At 44.7% G+C, this 12646-nt stretch overlaps 50 non-coding genes and 7 pseudogenes across 50 annotated transcripts; all 57 read left to right on the top strand.

Annotated features, from left to right (window-relative positions):
• Positions 1-3: 3 nt before the first annotated feature.
• LOC131732424 (5S ribosomal RNA) lies at positions 4-123 on the top strand (annotated as a pseudogene).
• A 98-nt stretch (positions 124-221) lies between these two features.
• Positions 222-340, top strand: LOC131732384 (5S ribosomal RNA). The gene has a single exon (XR_009325488.1). It is a non-coding gene; the product is annotated as a 5S ribosomal RNA (ribosomal RNA).
• A 100-nt stretch (positions 341-440) lies between these two features.
• LOC131732383 (5S ribosomal RNA) lies at positions 441-559 on the top strand. The gene has a single exon (XR_009325487.1). It is a non-coding gene; the product is annotated as a 5S ribosomal RNA (ribosomal RNA).
• A 100-nt stretch (positions 560-659) lies between these two features.
• Positions 660-777, top strand: LOC131732406 (5S ribosomal RNA). Its single transcript, XR_009325510.1, has one exon. It is a non-coding gene; the product is annotated as a 5S ribosomal RNA (ribosomal RNA).
• A 100-nt stretch (positions 778-877) lies between these two features.
• On the top strand, positions 878-996 carry LOC131732382 (5S ribosomal RNA). Its single transcript, XR_009325486.1, has one exon. It is a non-coding gene; the product is annotated as a 5S ribosomal RNA (ribosomal RNA).
• Positions 997-1096: 100 nt separating this feature from the next.
• Positions 1097-1215, top strand: LOC131732381 (5S ribosomal RNA). Its single transcript, XR_009325485.1, has one exon. It is a non-coding gene; the product is annotated as a 5S ribosomal RNA (ribosomal RNA).
• Positions 1216-1315: 100 nt separating this feature from the next.
• Positions 1316-1434, top strand: LOC131732420 (5S ribosomal RNA; annotated as a pseudogene).
• A 105-nt stretch (positions 1435-1539) lies between these two features.
• On the top strand, positions 1540-1658 carry LOC131732380 (5S ribosomal RNA). Its single transcript, XR_009325484.1, has one exon. It is a non-coding gene; the product is annotated as a 5S ribosomal RNA (ribosomal RNA).
• A 263-nt stretch (positions 1659-1921) lies between these two features.
• Positions 1922-2039, top strand: LOC131732417 (5S ribosomal RNA; annotated as a pseudogene).
• Positions 2040-2140: 101 nt separating this feature from the next.
• On the top strand, positions 2141-2259 carry LOC131732379 (5S ribosomal RNA). Its single transcript, XR_009325483.1, has one exon. It is a non-coding gene; the product is annotated as a 5S ribosomal RNA (ribosomal RNA).
• Positions 2260-2358: 99 nt separating this feature from the next.
• LOC131732378 (5S ribosomal RNA) lies at positions 2359-2477 on the top strand. The gene has a single exon (XR_009325482.1). It is a non-coding gene; the product is annotated as a 5S ribosomal RNA (ribosomal RNA).
• Positions 2478-2576: 99 nt separating this feature from the next.
• On the top strand, positions 2577-2695 carry LOC131732377 (5S ribosomal RNA). Its single transcript, XR_009325481.1, has one exon. It is a non-coding gene; the product is annotated as a 5S ribosomal RNA (ribosomal RNA).
• Positions 2696-2795: 100 nt separating this feature from the next.
• Positions 2796-2914, top strand: LOC131732376 (5S ribosomal RNA). The gene has a single exon (XR_009325480.1). It is a non-coding gene; the product is annotated as a 5S ribosomal RNA (ribosomal RNA).
• Positions 2915-3014: 100 nt separating this feature from the next.
• On the top strand, positions 3015-3132 carry LOC131732430 (5S ribosomal RNA; annotated as a pseudogene).
• A 110-nt stretch (positions 3133-3242) lies between these two features.
• LOC131732419 (5S ribosomal RNA) lies at positions 3243-3360 on the top strand (annotated as a pseudogene).
• Positions 3361-3460: 100 nt separating this feature from the next.
• Positions 3461-3579, top strand: LOC131732374 (5S ribosomal RNA). The gene has a single exon (XR_009325478.1). It is a non-coding gene; the product is annotated as a 5S ribosomal RNA (ribosomal RNA).
• A 100-nt stretch (positions 3580-3679) lies between these two features.
• On the top strand, positions 3680-3796 carry LOC131732421 (5S ribosomal RNA; annotated as a pseudogene).
• A 99-nt stretch (positions 3797-3895) lies between these two features.
• LOC131732373 (5S ribosomal RNA) lies at positions 3896-4014 on the top strand. The gene has a single exon (XR_009325477.1). It is a non-coding gene; the product is annotated as a 5S ribosomal RNA (ribosomal RNA).
• Positions 4015-4114: 100 nt separating this feature from the next.
• LOC131732409 (5S ribosomal RNA) lies at positions 4115-4234 on the top strand. Its single transcript, XR_009325513.1, has one exon. It is a non-coding gene; the product is annotated as a 5S ribosomal RNA (ribosomal RNA).
• A 100-nt stretch (positions 4235-4334) lies between these two features.
• On the top strand, positions 4335-4506 carry LOC131732423 (5S ribosomal RNA; annotated as a pseudogene).
• A 100-nt stretch (positions 4507-4606) lies between these two features.
• Positions 4607-4725, top strand: LOC131732371 (5S ribosomal RNA). Its single transcript, XR_009325476.1, has one exon. It is a non-coding gene; the product is annotated as a 5S ribosomal RNA (ribosomal RNA).
• A 100-nt stretch (positions 4726-4825) lies between these two features.
• On the top strand, positions 4826-4944 carry LOC131732370 (5S ribosomal RNA). The gene has a single exon (XR_009325475.1). It is a non-coding gene; the product is annotated as a 5S ribosomal RNA (ribosomal RNA).
• A 100-nt stretch (positions 4945-5044) lies between these two features.
• Positions 5045-5163, top strand: LOC131732369 (5S ribosomal RNA). Its single transcript, XR_009325474.1, has one exon. It is a non-coding gene; the product is annotated as a 5S ribosomal RNA (ribosomal RNA).
• A 100-nt stretch (positions 5164-5263) lies between these two features.
• LOC131732368 (5S ribosomal RNA) lies at positions 5264-5382 on the top strand. Its single transcript, XR_009325473.1, has one exon. It is a non-coding gene; the product is annotated as a 5S ribosomal RNA (ribosomal RNA).
• A 100-nt stretch (positions 5383-5482) lies between these two features.
• Positions 5483-5601, top strand: LOC131732367 (5S ribosomal RNA). Its single transcript, XR_009325472.1, has one exon. It is a non-coding gene; the product is annotated as a 5S ribosomal RNA (ribosomal RNA).
• Positions 5602-5701: 100 nt separating this feature from the next.
• On the top strand, positions 5702-5820 carry LOC131732366 (5S ribosomal RNA). The gene has a single exon (XR_009325470.1). It is a non-coding gene; the product is annotated as a 5S ribosomal RNA (ribosomal RNA).
• Positions 5821-5920: 100 nt separating this feature from the next.
• Positions 5921-6039, top strand: LOC131732365 (5S ribosomal RNA). Its single transcript, XR_009325469.1, has one exon. It is a non-coding gene; the product is annotated as a 5S ribosomal RNA (ribosomal RNA).
• A 100-nt stretch (positions 6040-6139) lies between these two features.
• Positions 6140-6258, top strand: LOC131732364 (5S ribosomal RNA). Its single transcript, XR_009325468.1, has one exon. It is a non-coding gene; the product is annotated as a 5S ribosomal RNA (ribosomal RNA).
• A 100-nt stretch (positions 6259-6358) lies between these two features.
• LOC131732362 (5S ribosomal RNA) lies at positions 6359-6477 on the top strand. Its single transcript, XR_009325466.1, has one exon. It is a non-coding gene; the product is annotated as a 5S ribosomal RNA (ribosomal RNA).
• A 100-nt stretch (positions 6478-6577) lies between these two features.
• On the top strand, positions 6578-6696 carry LOC131732360 (5S ribosomal RNA). Its single transcript, XR_009325465.1, has one exon. It is a non-coding gene; the product is annotated as a 5S ribosomal RNA (ribosomal RNA).
• A 100-nt stretch (positions 6697-6796) lies between these two features.
• Positions 6797-6915, top strand: LOC131732359 (5S ribosomal RNA). Its single transcript, XR_009325464.1, has one exon. It is a non-coding gene; the product is annotated as a 5S ribosomal RNA (ribosomal RNA).
• Positions 6916-7015: 100 nt separating this feature from the next.
• LOC131732358 (5S ribosomal RNA) lies at positions 7016-7134 on the top strand. The gene has a single exon (XR_009325463.1). It is a non-coding gene; the product is annotated as a 5S ribosomal RNA (ribosomal RNA).
• Positions 7135-7234: 100 nt separating this feature from the next.
• Positions 7235-7353, top strand: LOC131732357 (5S ribosomal RNA). The gene has a single exon (XR_009325462.1). It is a non-coding gene; the product is annotated as a 5S ribosomal RNA (ribosomal RNA).
• Positions 7354-7453: 100 nt separating this feature from the next.
• On the top strand, positions 7454-7572 carry LOC131732356 (5S ribosomal RNA). Its single transcript, XR_009325461.1, has one exon. It is a non-coding gene; the product is annotated as a 5S ribosomal RNA (ribosomal RNA).
• Positions 7573-7672: 100 nt separating this feature from the next.
• Positions 7673-7791, top strand: LOC131732355 (5S ribosomal RNA). Its single transcript, XR_009325459.1, has one exon. It is a non-coding gene; the product is annotated as a 5S ribosomal RNA (ribosomal RNA).
• Positions 7792-7891: 100 nt separating this feature from the next.
• On the top strand, positions 7892-8010 carry LOC131732354 (5S ribosomal RNA). Its single transcript, XR_009325458.1, has one exon. It is a non-coding gene; the product is annotated as a 5S ribosomal RNA (ribosomal RNA).
• Positions 8011-8110: 100 nt separating this feature from the next.
• Positions 8111-8229, top strand: LOC131732353 (5S ribosomal RNA). The gene has a single exon (XR_009325457.1). It is a non-coding gene; the product is annotated as a 5S ribosomal RNA (ribosomal RNA).
• A 100-nt stretch (positions 8230-8329) lies between these two features.
• Positions 8330-8448, top strand: LOC131732352 (5S ribosomal RNA). Its single transcript, XR_009325456.1, has one exon. It is a non-coding gene; the product is annotated as a 5S ribosomal RNA (ribosomal RNA).
• A 100-nt stretch (positions 8449-8548) lies between these two features.
• LOC131732349 (5S ribosomal RNA) lies at positions 8549-8667 on the top strand. Its single transcript, XR_009325454.1, has one exon. It is a non-coding gene; the product is annotated as a 5S ribosomal RNA (ribosomal RNA).
• A 100-nt stretch (positions 8668-8767) lies between these two features.
• On the top strand, positions 8768-8886 carry LOC131732348 (5S ribosomal RNA). Its single transcript, XR_009325453.1, has one exon. It is a non-coding gene; the product is annotated as a 5S ribosomal RNA (ribosomal RNA).
• Positions 8887-8986: 100 nt separating this feature from the next.
• LOC131732347 (5S ribosomal RNA) lies at positions 8987-9105 on the top strand. The gene has a single exon (XR_009325452.1). It is a non-coding gene; the product is annotated as a 5S ribosomal RNA (ribosomal RNA).
• A 100-nt stretch (positions 9106-9205) lies between these two features.
• On the top strand, positions 9206-9324 carry LOC131732346 (5S ribosomal RNA). Its single transcript, XR_009325451.1, has one exon. It is a non-coding gene; the product is annotated as a 5S ribosomal RNA (ribosomal RNA).
• Positions 9325-9424: 100 nt separating this feature from the next.
• On the top strand, positions 9425-9543 carry LOC131732345 (5S ribosomal RNA). The gene has a single exon (XR_009325450.1). It is a non-coding gene; the product is annotated as a 5S ribosomal RNA (ribosomal RNA).
• Positions 9544-9643: 100 nt separating this feature from the next.
• Positions 9644-9762, top strand: LOC131732344 (5S ribosomal RNA). The gene has a single exon (XR_009325449.1). It is a non-coding gene; the product is annotated as a 5S ribosomal RNA (ribosomal RNA).
• A 100-nt stretch (positions 9763-9862) lies between these two features.
• On the top strand, positions 9863-9981 carry LOC131732343 (5S ribosomal RNA). Its single transcript, XR_009325448.1, has one exon. It is a non-coding gene; the product is annotated as a 5S ribosomal RNA (ribosomal RNA).
• A 100-nt stretch (positions 9982-10081) lies between these two features.
• LOC131732342 (5S ribosomal RNA) lies at positions 10082-10200 on the top strand. The gene has a single exon (XR_009325447.1). It is a non-coding gene; the product is annotated as a 5S ribosomal RNA (ribosomal RNA).
• A 100-nt stretch (positions 10201-10300) lies between these two features.
• Positions 10301-10419, top strand: LOC131732341 (5S ribosomal RNA). Its single transcript, XR_009325446.1, has one exon. It is a non-coding gene; the product is annotated as a 5S ribosomal RNA (ribosomal RNA).
• A 100-nt stretch (positions 10420-10519) lies between these two features.
• On the top strand, positions 10520-10638 carry LOC131732340 (5S ribosomal RNA). Its single transcript, XR_009325445.1, has one exon. It is a non-coding gene; the product is annotated as a 5S ribosomal RNA (ribosomal RNA).
• A 100-nt stretch (positions 10639-10738) lies between these two features.
• On the top strand, positions 10739-10857 carry LOC131732338 (5S ribosomal RNA). The gene has a single exon (XR_009325443.1). It is a non-coding gene; the product is annotated as a 5S ribosomal RNA (ribosomal RNA).
• A 100-nt stretch (positions 10858-10957) lies between these two features.
• LOC131732337 (5S ribosomal RNA) lies at positions 10958-11076 on the top strand. Its single transcript, XR_009325442.1, has one exon. It is a non-coding gene; the product is annotated as a 5S ribosomal RNA (ribosomal RNA).
• Positions 11077-11176: 100 nt separating this feature from the next.
• Positions 11177-11295, top strand: LOC131732336 (5S ribosomal RNA). Its single transcript, XR_009325441.1, has one exon. It is a non-coding gene; the product is annotated as a 5S ribosomal RNA (ribosomal RNA).
• A 100-nt stretch (positions 11296-11395) lies between these two features.
• Positions 11396-11514, top strand: LOC131732335 (5S ribosomal RNA). The gene has a single exon (XR_009325440.1). It is a non-coding gene; the product is annotated as a 5S ribosomal RNA (ribosomal RNA).
• A 100-nt stretch (positions 11515-11614) lies between these two features.
• Positions 11615-11733, top strand: LOC131732333 (5S ribosomal RNA). The gene has a single exon (XR_009325439.1). It is a non-coding gene; the product is annotated as a 5S ribosomal RNA (ribosomal RNA).
• Positions 11734-11833: 100 nt separating this feature from the next.
• LOC131732332 (5S ribosomal RNA) lies at positions 11834-11952 on the top strand. The gene has a single exon (XR_009325438.1). It is a non-coding gene; the product is annotated as a 5S ribosomal RNA (ribosomal RNA).
• A 100-nt stretch (positions 11953-12052) lies between these two features.
• On the top strand, positions 12053-12171 carry LOC131732331 (5S ribosomal RNA). The gene has a single exon (XR_009325437.1). It is a non-coding gene; the product is annotated as a 5S ribosomal RNA (ribosomal RNA).
• A 100-nt stretch (positions 12172-12271) lies between these two features.
• On the top strand, positions 12272-12390 carry LOC131732330 (5S ribosomal RNA). The gene has a single exon (XR_009325436.1). It is a non-coding gene; the product is annotated as a 5S ribosomal RNA (ribosomal RNA).
• Positions 12391-12490: 100 nt separating this feature from the next.
• LOC131732329 (5S ribosomal RNA) lies at positions 12491-12609 on the top strand. Its single transcript, XR_009325435.1, has one exon. It is a non-coding gene; the product is annotated as a 5S ribosomal RNA (ribosomal RNA).
• Positions 12610-12646: the final 37 nt, after the last annotated feature.

The raw sequence follows: 12646 nt of genomic DNA, 5'->3' as shown, positions 1-12646 counted from the left end.
AATCGCTGCGGCCCACACCACCTTGAATAAGCCTGATCTCGTCTGATCTCAGAAGCTAAGCAATGTTGGGCTTGGTTAGTACTTGGATGGGAGACCACCTGGGAATATCAAGTGCTGCAGGCATACATTTTACAATTGAAATGTGTGGAGGACAAAAGGAAATTTGGAGGAATCACCCCCAGCTCACTAAACATAAAAGTCATGAAAGCAGAAATGCAATCGCCTGCGGCCACACCACCTTGAATAAGCCTGATCTCGTCTGATCTCAGAAGCTAAGCAATGTTGGGCTTGGTTAGTACTTGGATGGGAGACCACCTGGGAATATCAAGTGCTGCAGGCATTACATTTTACAATTGAAATGTGTGGAGGACAAAAGGAAATTTTGGAGGAATCACCCCCAGCTCACTAAACATAAAAGTCATGAAAGCAGAAATGCAATCGCCTGCGGCCACACCACCTTGAATAAGCCTGATCTCGTCTGATCTCAGAAGCTAAGCAATGTTGGGCTTGGTTAGTACTTGGATGGGAGACCACCTGGGAATATCAAGTGCTGCAGGCATTACATTTTACAATTGAAATGTGTGGAGGACAAAAGGAAATTTTGGAGGAATCACCCCCAGCTCACTAAACATAAAAGTCATGAAAGCAGAAATGCAATCGCCTGCGGCCACACCACCTTGAATAAGCCTGATCTCGTCTGATCTCAGAAGCTAAGCAATGTTGGGCTTGGTTAGTACTGGATGGGAGACCACCTGGGAATATCAAGTGCTGCAGGCATTACATTTTACAATTGAAATGTGTGGAGGACAAAAGGAAATTTTGGAGGAATCACCCCCAGCTCACTAAACATAAAAGTCATGAAAGCAGAAATGCAATCGCCTGCGGCCACACCACCTTGAATAAGCCTGATCTCGTCTGATCTCAGAAGCTAAGCAATGTTGGGCTTGGTTAGTACTTGGATGGGAGACCACCTGGGAATATCAAGTGCTGCAGGCATTACATTTTACAATTGAAATGTGTGGAGGACAAAAGGAAATTTTGGAGGAATCACCCCCAGCTCACTAAACATAAAAGTCATGAAAGCAGAAATGCAATCGCCTGCGGCCACACCACCTTGAATAAGCCTGATCTCGTCTGATCTCAGAAGCTAAGCAATGTTGGGCTTGGTTAGTACTTGGATGGGAGACCACCTGGGAATATCAAGTGCTGCAGGCATTACATTTTACAATTGAAATGTGTGGAGGACAAAAGGAAATTTTGGAGGAATCACCCCCAGCTCACTAAACATAAAAGTCATGAAAGCAGAAATGCAATCGCCTGCGGCCACACCACCTTGAATAAGCCTGATCTCGTCTGATCTCAGAAGCTAAGCAATGTTGGGCTTGGTTAGTACTTGGATGGGAGACCACCTGGGAATATCAAGTGCTGCATCATTGTAATTACATTTTACAATTGAAATGTGTGGAGGACAAAAGGAAATTTTGGAGGAATCACCCCCAGCTCACTAAACATAAAAGTCATGAAAGCAGAAATGCAATCGCCTGCGGCCACACCACCTTGAATAAGCCTGATCTCGTCTGATCTCAGAAGCTAAGCAATGTTGGGCTTGGTTAGTACTTGGATGGGAGACCACCTGGGAATATCAAGTGCTGCAGGCATTACATTTTACAATTGAAATGTGTGGAGGACAAAAGGAAATTTTGGAGGAATCACCCCCAGCTCACTAAACATAAAAGTCATGAAAGCAGAAATGCAATCGCCTGCGGCCACACCACCTTGAATAAGCCTGGACCACCTGGGAATATCAAGTGCTGCAGGCATTACATTTTACAATTGAAATGTGTGGAGGACAAAAGGAAATTTTGGAGGAAATCACCCCCAGCTCACTAAACATAAAAGTCATGAAAGCAGAAATGCAATCGCCTGCGGCACACCACCTTGAATAAGCCTGATCTCGTCTGATCTCAGAAGCTAAGCAATGTTGGGCTTGGTTAGTACTTGGATGGGAGACCACCTGGGAATATCAAGTGCTGCAGGCATTACATTTTACAATTGAAATGTGTGGAGGACAAAAGGAAATTTTGGAGGAATCACCCCCAGCTCACTAAACATAAAAAGTCATGAAAGCAGAAATGCAATCGCCTGCGGCCACACCACCTTGAATAAGCCTGATCTCGTCTGATCTCAGAAGCTAAGCAATGTTGGGCTTGGTTAGTACTTGGATGGGAGACCACCTGGGAATATCAAGTGCTGCAGGCATTACATTTTACAATTGAAATGTGTGGAGGACAAAAGGAAATTTTGAGGAATCACCCCCAGCTCACTAAACATAAAAGTCATGAAAGCAGAAATGCAATCGCCTGCGGCCACACCACCTTGAATAAGCCTGATCTCGTCTGATCTCAGAAGCTAAGCAATGTTGGGCTTGGTTAGTACTTGGATGGGAGACCACCTGGGAATATCAAGTGCTGCAGGCATTACATTTTACAATTGAAATGTGTGGAGGACAAAAGGAAATTTTGGAGGAATCACCCCAGCTCACTAAACATAAAAGTCATGAAAGCAGAAATGCAATCGCCTGCGGCCACACCACCTTGAATAAGCCTGATCTCGTCTGATCTCAGAAGCTAAGCAATGTTGGGCTTGGTTAGTACTTGGATGGGAGACCACCTGGGAATATCAAGTGCTGCAGGCATTACATTTTACAATTGAAATGTGTGGAGGACAAAAGGAAATTTTGGAGGAATCACCCCCAGCTCACTAAACATAAAAGTCATGAAAGCAGAAATGCAATCGCCTGCGGCCACACCACCTTGAATAAGCCTGATCTCGTCTGATCTCAGAAGCTAAGCAATGTTGGGCTTGGTTAGTACTTGGATGGGAGACCACCTGGGAATATCAAGTGCTGCAGGCATTACATTTTACAATTGAAATGTGTGGAGGACAAAAGGAAATTTTGGAGGAATCACCCCCAGCTCACTAAACATAAAAGTCATGAAAGCAGAAATGCAATCGCCTGCGGCCACACCACCTTGAATAAGCCTGATCTCGTCTGATCTCAGAAGCTAAGCAATGTTGGGCTTGGTTAGTACTTGGATGGGAGACCACCTGGAATATCAAGTGCTGCAGCATCATTTTGTAATTACATTTTACAATTGAAATGTGTGGAGGACAAAAGGAAATTTTGGAGGAATCACCCCCAGCTCACTAAACATAAAAGTCATGAAAGCAGAAATGCAATCGCCTGCGGCCACACCACCTTGAATAAGCCTGATCTCGTCTGATCTCAGAAGCTAAGCAATGTTGGCTTGGTTAGTACTTGGATGGGAGACCACCTGGGAATATCAAGTGCTGCAGGCATTACATTTTACAATTGAAATGTGTGGAGGACAAAAGGAAATTTTGGAGGAATCACCCCCAGCTCACTAAACATAAAAGTCATGAAAGCAGAAATGCAATCGCCTGCGGCCACACCACCTTGAATAAGCCTGATCTCGTCTGATCTCAGAAGCTAAGCAATGTTGGGCTTGGTTAGTACTTGGATGGGAGACCACCTGGGAATATCAAGTGCTGCAGGCATTACATTTTACAATTGAAATGTGTGGAGGACAAAAGGAAATTTTGGAGGAATCACCCCCAGCTCACTAAACATAAAAGTCATGAAAGCAGAAATGCAATCGCCTGCGGCACACCACCTTGAATAAGCCTGATCTCGTCTGATCTCAGAAGCTAAGCAATGTTGGGCTTGGTAGTACTTGGATGGGAGACCACCTGGGAATATCAAGTGCTGCAGGCATTACATTTTACAATTGAATGTGTGGAGGACAAAAGGAAATTTTGGAGGAATCACCCCCAGCTCACTAAACATAAAAGTCATGAAAGCAGAAATGCAATCGCCTGCGGCCACACCACCTTGAATAAGCCTGATCTCGTCTGATCTCAGAAGCTAAGCAATGTTGGGCTTGGTTAGTACTTGGATGGGAGACCACCTGGGAATATCAAGTGCTGCAGGCATTACATTTTACAATTGAAATGTGTGGAGGACAAAAGGAAATTTTGGAGGAATCACCCCCAGCTCACTAAACATAAAAGTCATGAAAGCAGAAATGCAATCGCCTGCGGCCACACCACCTTGAATAAGCCTGATCTCGTCTGATCTCAGAAGCTAAGCAATGTTGGGCTTGGTTTAGTACTTGGATGGGAGACCACCTGGGAATATCAAGTGCTGCAGGCATTACATTTTACAATTGAAATGTGTGGAGGACAAAAGGAAATTTTGGAGGAATCACCCCCAGCTCACTAAACATAAAAGTCATGAAAGCAGAAATGCAATCGCCTGCGGCCACACCACCTTGAATAAGCCTGATCTCGTCTGATCTCAGAAGCTAAGCAATGTTGGGCTTGGTTAGTACTTGGATGGGTCGTCTGATCTCAGAAGCTAAGCAATGTTGGGCTTGGTTAGTACTTGGATGGGAGACCACCTGGGAATATCAAGTGCTGCAGGCATTACATTTTACAATTGAAATGTGTGGAGGACAAAAGGAAATTTTGGAGGAATCACCCCCAGCTCACTAAACATAAAAGTCATGAAAGCAGAAATGCAATCGCCTGCGGCCACACCACCTTGAATAAGCCTGATCTCGTCTGATCTCAGAAGCTAAGCAATGTTGGGCTTGGTTAGTACTTGGATGGGAGACCACCTGGGAATATCAAGTGCTGCAGGCATTACATTTTACAATTGAAATGTGTGGAGGACAAAAGGAAATTTTGGAGGAATCACCCCCAGCTCACTAAACATAAAAGTCATGAAAGCAGAAATGCAATCGCCTGCGGCCACACCACCTTGAATAAGCCTGATCTCGTCTGATCTCAGAAGCTAAGCAATGTTGGGCTTGGTTAGTACTTGGATGGGAGACCACCTGGGAATATCAAGTGCTGCAGGCATTACATTTTACAATTGAAATGTGTGGAGGACAAAAGGAAATTTTGGAGGAATCACCCCCAGCTCACTAAACATAAAAGTCATGAAAGCAGAAATGCAATCGCCTGCGGCCACACCACCTTGAATAAGCCTGATCTCGTCTGATCTCAGAAGCTAAGCAATGTTGGGCTTGGTTAGTACTTGGATGGGAGACCACCTGGGAATATCAAGTGCTGCAGGCATTACATTTTACAATTGAAATGTGTGGAGGACAAAAGGAAATTTTGGAGGAATCACCCCCAGCTCACTAAACATAAAAGTCATGAAAGCAGAAATGCAATCGCCTGCGGCCACACCACCTTGAATAAGCCTGATCTCGTCTGATCTCAGAAGCTAAGCAATGTTGGGCTTGGTTAGTACTTGGATGGGAGACCACCTGGGAATATCAAGTGCTGCAGGCATTACATTTTACAATTGAAATGTGTGGAGGACAAAAGGAAATTTTGGAGGAATCACCCCCAGCTCACTAAACATAAAAGTCATGAAAGCAGAAATGCAATCGCCTGCGGCCACACCACCTTGAATAAGCCTGATCTCGTCTGATCTCAGAAGCTAAGCAATGTTGGGCTTGGTTAGTACTTGGATGGGAGACCACCTGGGAATATCAAGTGCTGCAGGCATTACATTTTACAATTGAAATGTGTGGAGGACAAAAGGAAATTTTGGAGGAATCACCCCCAGCTCACTAAACATAAAAGTCATGAAAGCAGAAATGCAATCGCCTGCGGCCACACCACCTTGAATAAGCCTGATCTCGTCTGATCTCAGAAGCTAAGCAATGTTGGGCTTGGTTAGTACTTGGATGGGAGACCACCTGGGAATATCAAGTGCTGCAGGCATTACATTTTACAATTGAAATGTGTGGAGGACAAAAGGAAATTTTGGAGGAATCACCCCCAGCTCACTAAACATAAAAGTCATGAAAGCAGAAATGCAATCGCCTGCGGCCACACCACCTTGAATAAGCCTGATCTCGTCTGATCTCAGAAGCTAAGCAATGTTGGGCTTGGTTAGTACTTGGATGGGAGACCACCTGGGAATATCAAGTGCTGCAGGCATTACATTTTACAATTGAAATGTGTGGAGGACAAAAGGAAATTTTGGAGGAATCACCCCCAGCTCACTAAACATAAAAGTCATGAAAGCAGAAATGCAATCGCCTGCGGCCACACCACCTTGAATAAGCCTGATCTCGTCTGATCTCAGAAGCTAAGCAATGTTGGGCTTGGTTAGTACTTGGATGGGAGACCACCTGGGAATATCAAGTGCTGCAGGCATTACATTTTACAATTGAAATGTGTGGAGGACAAAAGGAAATTTTGGAGGAATCACCCCCAGCTCACTAAACATAAAAGTCATGAAAGCAGAAATGCAATCGCCTGCGGCCACACCACCTTGAATAAGCCTGATCTCGTCTGATCTCAGAAGCTAAGCAATGTTGGGCTTGGTTAGTACTTGGATGGGAGACCACCTGGGAATATCAAGTGCTGCAGGCATTACATTTTACAATTGAAATGTGTGGAGGACAAAAGGAAATTTTGGAGGAATCACCCCCAGCTCACTAAACATAAAAGTCATGAAAGCAGAAATGCAATCGCCTGCGGCCACACCACCTTGAATAAGCCTGATCTCGTCTGATCTCAGAAGCTAAGCAATGTTGGGCTTGGTTAGTACTTGGATGGGAGACCACCTGGGAATATCAAGTGCTGCAGGCATTACATTTTACAATTGAAATGTGTGGAGGACAAAAGGAAATTTTGGAGGAATCACCCCCAGCTCACTAAACATAAAAGTCATGAAAGCAGAAATGCAATCGCCTGCGGCCACACCACCTTGAATAAGCCTGATCTCGTCTGATCTCAGAAGCTAAGCAATGTTGGGCTTGGTTAGTACTTGGATGGGAGACCACCTGGGAATATCAAGTGCTGCAGGCATTACATTTTACAATTGAAATGTGTGGAGGACAAAAGGAAATTTTGGAGGAATCACCCCCAGCTCACTAAACATAAAAGTCATGAAAGCAGAAATGCAATCGCCTGCGGCCACACCACCTTGAATAAGCCTGATCTCGTCTGATCTCAGAAGCTAAGCAATGTTGGGCTTGGTTAGTACTTGGATGGGAGACCACCTGGGAATATCAAGTGCTGCAGGCATTACATTTTACAATTGAAATGTGTGGAGGACAAAAGGAAATTTTGGAGGAATCACCCCCAGCTCACTAAACATAAAAGTCATGAAAGCAGAAATGCAATCGCCTGCGGCCACACCACCTTGAATAAGCCTGATCTCGTCTGATCTCAGAAGCTAAGCAATGTTGGGCTTGGTTAGTACTTGGATGGGAGACCACCTGGGAATATCAAGTGCTGCAGGCATTACATTTTACAATTGAAATGTGTGGAGGACAAAAGGAAATTTTGGAGGAATCACCCCCAGCTCACTAAACATAAAAGTCATGAAAGCAGAAATGCAATCGCCTGCGGCCACACCACCTTGAATAAGCCTGATCTCGTCTGATCTCAGAAGCTAAGCAATGTTGGGCTTGGTTAGTACTTGGATGGGAGACCACCTGGGAATATCAAGTGCTGCAGGCATTACATTTTACAATTGAAATGTGTGGAGGACAAAAGGAAATTTTGGAGGAATCACCCCCAGCTCACTAAACATAAAAGTCATGAAAGCAGAAATGCAATCGCCTGCGGCCACACCACCTTGAATAAGCCTGATCTCGTCTGATCTCAGAAGCTAAGCAATGTTGGGCTTGGTTAGTACTTGGATGGGAGACCACCTGGGAATATCAAGTGCTGCAGGCATTACATTTTACAATTGAAATGTGTGGAGGACAAAAGGAAATTTTGGAGGAATCACCCCCAGCTCACTAAACATAAAAGTCATGAAAGCAGAAATGCAATCGCCTGCGGCCACACCACCTTGAATAAGCCTGATCTCGTCTGATCTCAGAAGCTAAGCAATGTTGGGCTTGGTTAGTACTTGGATGGGAGACCACCTGGGAATATCAAGTGCTGCAGGCATTACATTTTACAATTGAAATGTGTGGAGGACAAAAGGAAATTTTGGAGGAATCACCCCCAGCTCACTAAACATAAAAGTCATGAAAGCAGAAATGCAATCGCCTGCGGCCACACCACCTTGAATAAGCCTGATCTCGTCTGATCTCAGAAGCTAAGCAATGTTGGGCTTGGTTAGTACTTGGATGGGAGACCACCTGGGAATATCAAGTGCTGCAGGCATTACATTTTACAATTGAAATGTGTGGAGGACAAAAGGAAATTTTGGAGGAATCACCCCCAGCTCACTAAACATAAAAGTCATGAAAGCAGAAATGCAATCGCCTGCGGCCACACCACCTTGAATAAGCCTGATCTCGTCTGATCTCAGAAGCTAAGCAATGTTGGGCTTGGTTAGTACTTGGATGGGAGACCACCTGGGAATATCAAGTGCTGCAGGCATTACATTTTACAATTGAAATGTGTGGAGGACAAAAGGAAATTTTGGAGGAATCACCCCCAGCTCACTAAACATAAAAGTCATGAAAGCAGAAATGCAATCGCCTGCGGCCACACCACCTTGAATAAGCCTGATCTCGTCTGATCTCAGAAGCTAAGCAATGTTGGGCTTGGTTAGTACTTGGATGGGAGACCACCTGGGAATATCAAGTGCTGCAGGCATTACATTTTACAATTGAAATGTGTGGAGGACAAAAGGAAATTTTGGAGGAATCACCCCCAGCTCACTAAACATAAAAGTCATGAAAGCAGAAATGCAATCGCCTGCGGCCACACCACCTTGAATAAGCCTGATCTCGTCTGATCTCAGAAGCTAAGCAATGTTGGGCTTGGTTAGTACTTGGATGGGAGACCACCTGGGAATATCAAGTGCTGCAGGCATTACATTTTACAATTGAAATGTGTGGAGGACAAAAGGAAATTTTGGAGGAATCACCCCCAGCTCACTAAACATAAAAGTCATGAAAGCAGAAATGCAATCGCCTGCGGCCACACCACCTTGAATAAGCCTGATCTCGTCTGATCTCAGAAGCTAAGCAATGTTGGGCTTGGTTAGTACTTGGATGGGAGACCACCTGGGAATATCAAGTGCTGCAGGCATTACATTTTACAATTGAAATGTGTGGAGGACAAAAGGAAATTTTGGAGGAATCACCCCCAGCTCACTAAACATAAAAGTCATGAAAGCAGAAATGCAATCGCCTGCGGCCACACCACCTTGAATAAGCCTGATCTCGTCTGATCTCAGAAGCTAAGCAATGTTGGGCTTGGTTAGTACTTGGATGGGAGACCACCTGGGAATATCAAGTGCTGCAGGCATTACATTTTACAATTGAAATGTGTGGAGGACAAAAGGAAATTTTGGAGGAATCACCCCCAGCTCACTAAACATAAAAGTCATGAAAGCAGAAATGCAATCGCCTGCGGCCACACCACCTTGAATAAGCCTGATCTCGTCTGATCTCAGAAGCTAAGCAATGTTGGGCTTGGTTAGTACTTGGATGGGAGACCACCTGGGAATATCAAGTGCTGCAGGCATTACATTTTACAATTGAAATGTGTGGAGGACAAAAGGAAATTTTGGAGGAATCACCCCCAGCTCACTAAACATAAAAGTCATGAAAGCAGAAATGCAATCGCCTGCGGCCACACCACCTTGAATAAGCCTGATCTCGTCTGATCTCAGAAGCTAAGCAATGTTGGGCTTGGTTAGTACTTGGATGGGAGACCACCTGGGAATATCAAGTGCTGCAGGCATTACATTTTACAATTGAAATGTGTGGAGGACAAAAGGAAATTTTGGAGGAATCACCCCCAGCTCACTAAACATAAAAGTCATGAAAGCAGAAATGCAATCGCCTGCGGCCACACCACCTTGAATAAGCCTGATCTCGTCTGATCTCAGAAGCTAAGCAATGTTGGGCTTGGTTAGTACTTGGATGGGAGACCACCTGGGAATATCAAGTGCTGCAGGCATTACATTTTACAATTGAAATGTGTGGAGGACAAAAGGAAATTTTGGAGGAATCACCCCCAGCTCACTAAACATAAAAGTCATGAAAGCAGAAATGCAATCGCCTGCGGCCACACCACCTTGAATAAGCCTGATCTCGTCTGATCTCAGAAGCTAAGCAATGTTGGGCTTGGTTAGTACTTGGATGGGAGACCACCTGGGAATATCAAGTGCTGCAGGCATTACATTTTACAATTGAAATGTGTGGAGGACAAAAGGAAATTTTGGAGGAATCACCCCCAGCTCACTAAACATAAAAGTCATGAAAGCAGAAATGCAATCGCCTGCGGCCACACCACCTTGAATAAGCCTGATCTCGTCTGATCTCAGAAGCTAAGCAATGTTGGGCTTGGTTAGTACTTGGATGGGAGACCACCTGGGAATATCAAGTGCTGCAGGCATTACATTTTACAATTGAAATGTGTGGAGGACAAAAGGAAATTTTGGAGGAATCACCCCCAGCTCACTAAACATAAAAGTCATGAAAGCAGAAATGCAATCGCCTGCGGCCACACCACCTTGAATAAGCCTGATCTCGTCTGATCTCAGAAGCTAAGCAATGTTGGGCTTGGTTAGTACTTGGATGGGAGACCACCTGGGAATATCAAGTGCTGCAGGCATTACATTTTACAATTGAAATGTGTGGAGGACAAAAGGAAATTTTGGAGGAATCACCCCCAGCTCACTAAACATAAAAGTCATGAAAGCAGAAATGCAATCGCCTGCGGCCACACCACCTTGAATAAGCCTGATCTCGTCTGATCTCAGAAGCTAAGCAATGTTGGGCTTGGTTAGTACTTGGATGGGAGACCACCTGGGAATATCAAGTGCTGCAGGCATTACATTTTACAATTGAAATGTGTGGAGGACAAAAGGAAATTTTGGAGGAATCACCCCCAGCTCACTAAACATAAAAGTCATGAAAGCAGAAATGCAATCGCCTGCGGCCACACCACCTTGAATAAGCCTGATCTCGTCTGATCTCAGAAGCTAAGCAATGTTGGGCTTGGTTAGTACTTGGATGGGAGACCACCTGGGAATATCAAGTGCTGCAGGCATTACATTTTACAATTGAAATGTGTGGAGGACAAAAGGAAATTTTGGAGGAATCACCCCCAGCTCACTAAACATAAAAGTCATGAAAGCAGAAATGCAATCGCCTGCGGCCACACCACCTTGAATAAGCCTGATCTCGTCTGATCTCAGAAGCTAAGCAATGTTGGGCTTGGTTAGTACTTGGATGGGAGACCACCTGGGAATATCAAGTGCTGCAGGCATTACATTTTACAATTGAAATGTGTGGAGGACAAAAGGAAATTTTGGAGGAATCACCCCCAGCTCACTAAACATAAAAGTCATGAAAGCAGAAATGCAATCGCCTGCGGCCACACCACCTTGAATAAGCCTGATCTCGTCTGATCTCAGAAGCTAAGCAATGTTGGGCTTGGTTAGTACTTGGATGGGAGACCACCTGGGAATATCAAGTGCTGCAGGCATTACATTTTACAATTGAAATGTGTGGAGGACAAAAGGAAATTTTGGAGGAATCACCCCCAGCTCACTAAACATAAAAGTCATGAAAGCAGAAATGCAATCGCCTGCGGCCACACCACCTTGAATAAGCCTGATCTCGTCTGATCTCAGAAGCTAAGCAATGTTGGGCTTGGTTAGTACTTGGATGGGAGACCACCTGGGAATATCAAGTGCTGCAGGCATTACATTTTACAATTGAAATGTGTGGAGGACAAAAGGAAATTTTGGAGGAATCACCCCCAGCTCACTAAACATAAAAGTCATGAAAGCAGAAATGCAATCGCCTGCGGCCACACCACCTTGAATAAGCCTGATCTCGTCTGATCTCAGAAGCTAAGCAATGTTGGGCTTGGTTAGTACTTGGATGGGAGACCACCTGGGAATATCAAGTGCTGCAGGCATTACATTTTACAATTGAAATGTGTGGAGGACAAAAGGAAATTTTGGAGGAATCACCCCCAGCTCACTAAACATAAAAGTCATGAAAGCAGAAATGCAATCGCCTGCGGCCACACCACCTTGAATAAGCCTGATCTCGTCTGATCTCAGAAGCTAAGCAATGTTGGGCTTGGTTAGTACTTGGATGGGAGACCACCTGGGAATATCAAGTGCTGCAGGCATTACATTTTACAATTGAAATGTGTGGAGGACAAAAGGAAATTTTGGAGGAATCACCCCCAGCTCACTAAACATAAAAGTCATGAAAGCAGAAATGCAATCGCCTGCGGCCACACCACCTTGAATAAGCCTGATCTCGTCTGATCTCAGAAGCTAAGCAATGTTGGGCTTGGTTAGTACTTGGATGGGAGACCACCTGGGAATATCAAGTGCTGCAGGCATTACATTTTACAATTGAAATGTGTGGAGGACAAAAGGAAATTTTGGAGGAATCACCCCCAGCTCACTAAACATAAAAGTCATGAAAGCAGAAATGCAATCGCCTGCGGCCACACCACCTTGAATAAGCCTGATCTCGTCTGATCTCAGAAGCTAAGCAATGTTGGGCTTGGTTAGTACTTGGATGGGAGACCACCTGGGAATATCAAGTGCTGCAGGCATTACATTTTACAATTGAAATGTGTGGAGGACAAAAGG

This window comes from Acipenser ruthenus, unplaced genomic scaffold (assembly GCF_902713425.1).
Source record: "Acipenser ruthenus unplaced genomic scaffold, fAciRut3.2 maternal haplotype, whole genome shotgun sequence".
Classification (NCBI taxonomy): domain Eukaryota; kingdom Metazoa; phylum Chordata; class Actinopteri; order Acipenseriformes; family Acipenseridae; genus Acipenser; species Acipenser ruthenus.
Note: the sequence above shows the minus strand (reverse complement) of the source record. Positions and strands in the feature narration are given on the sequence as shown.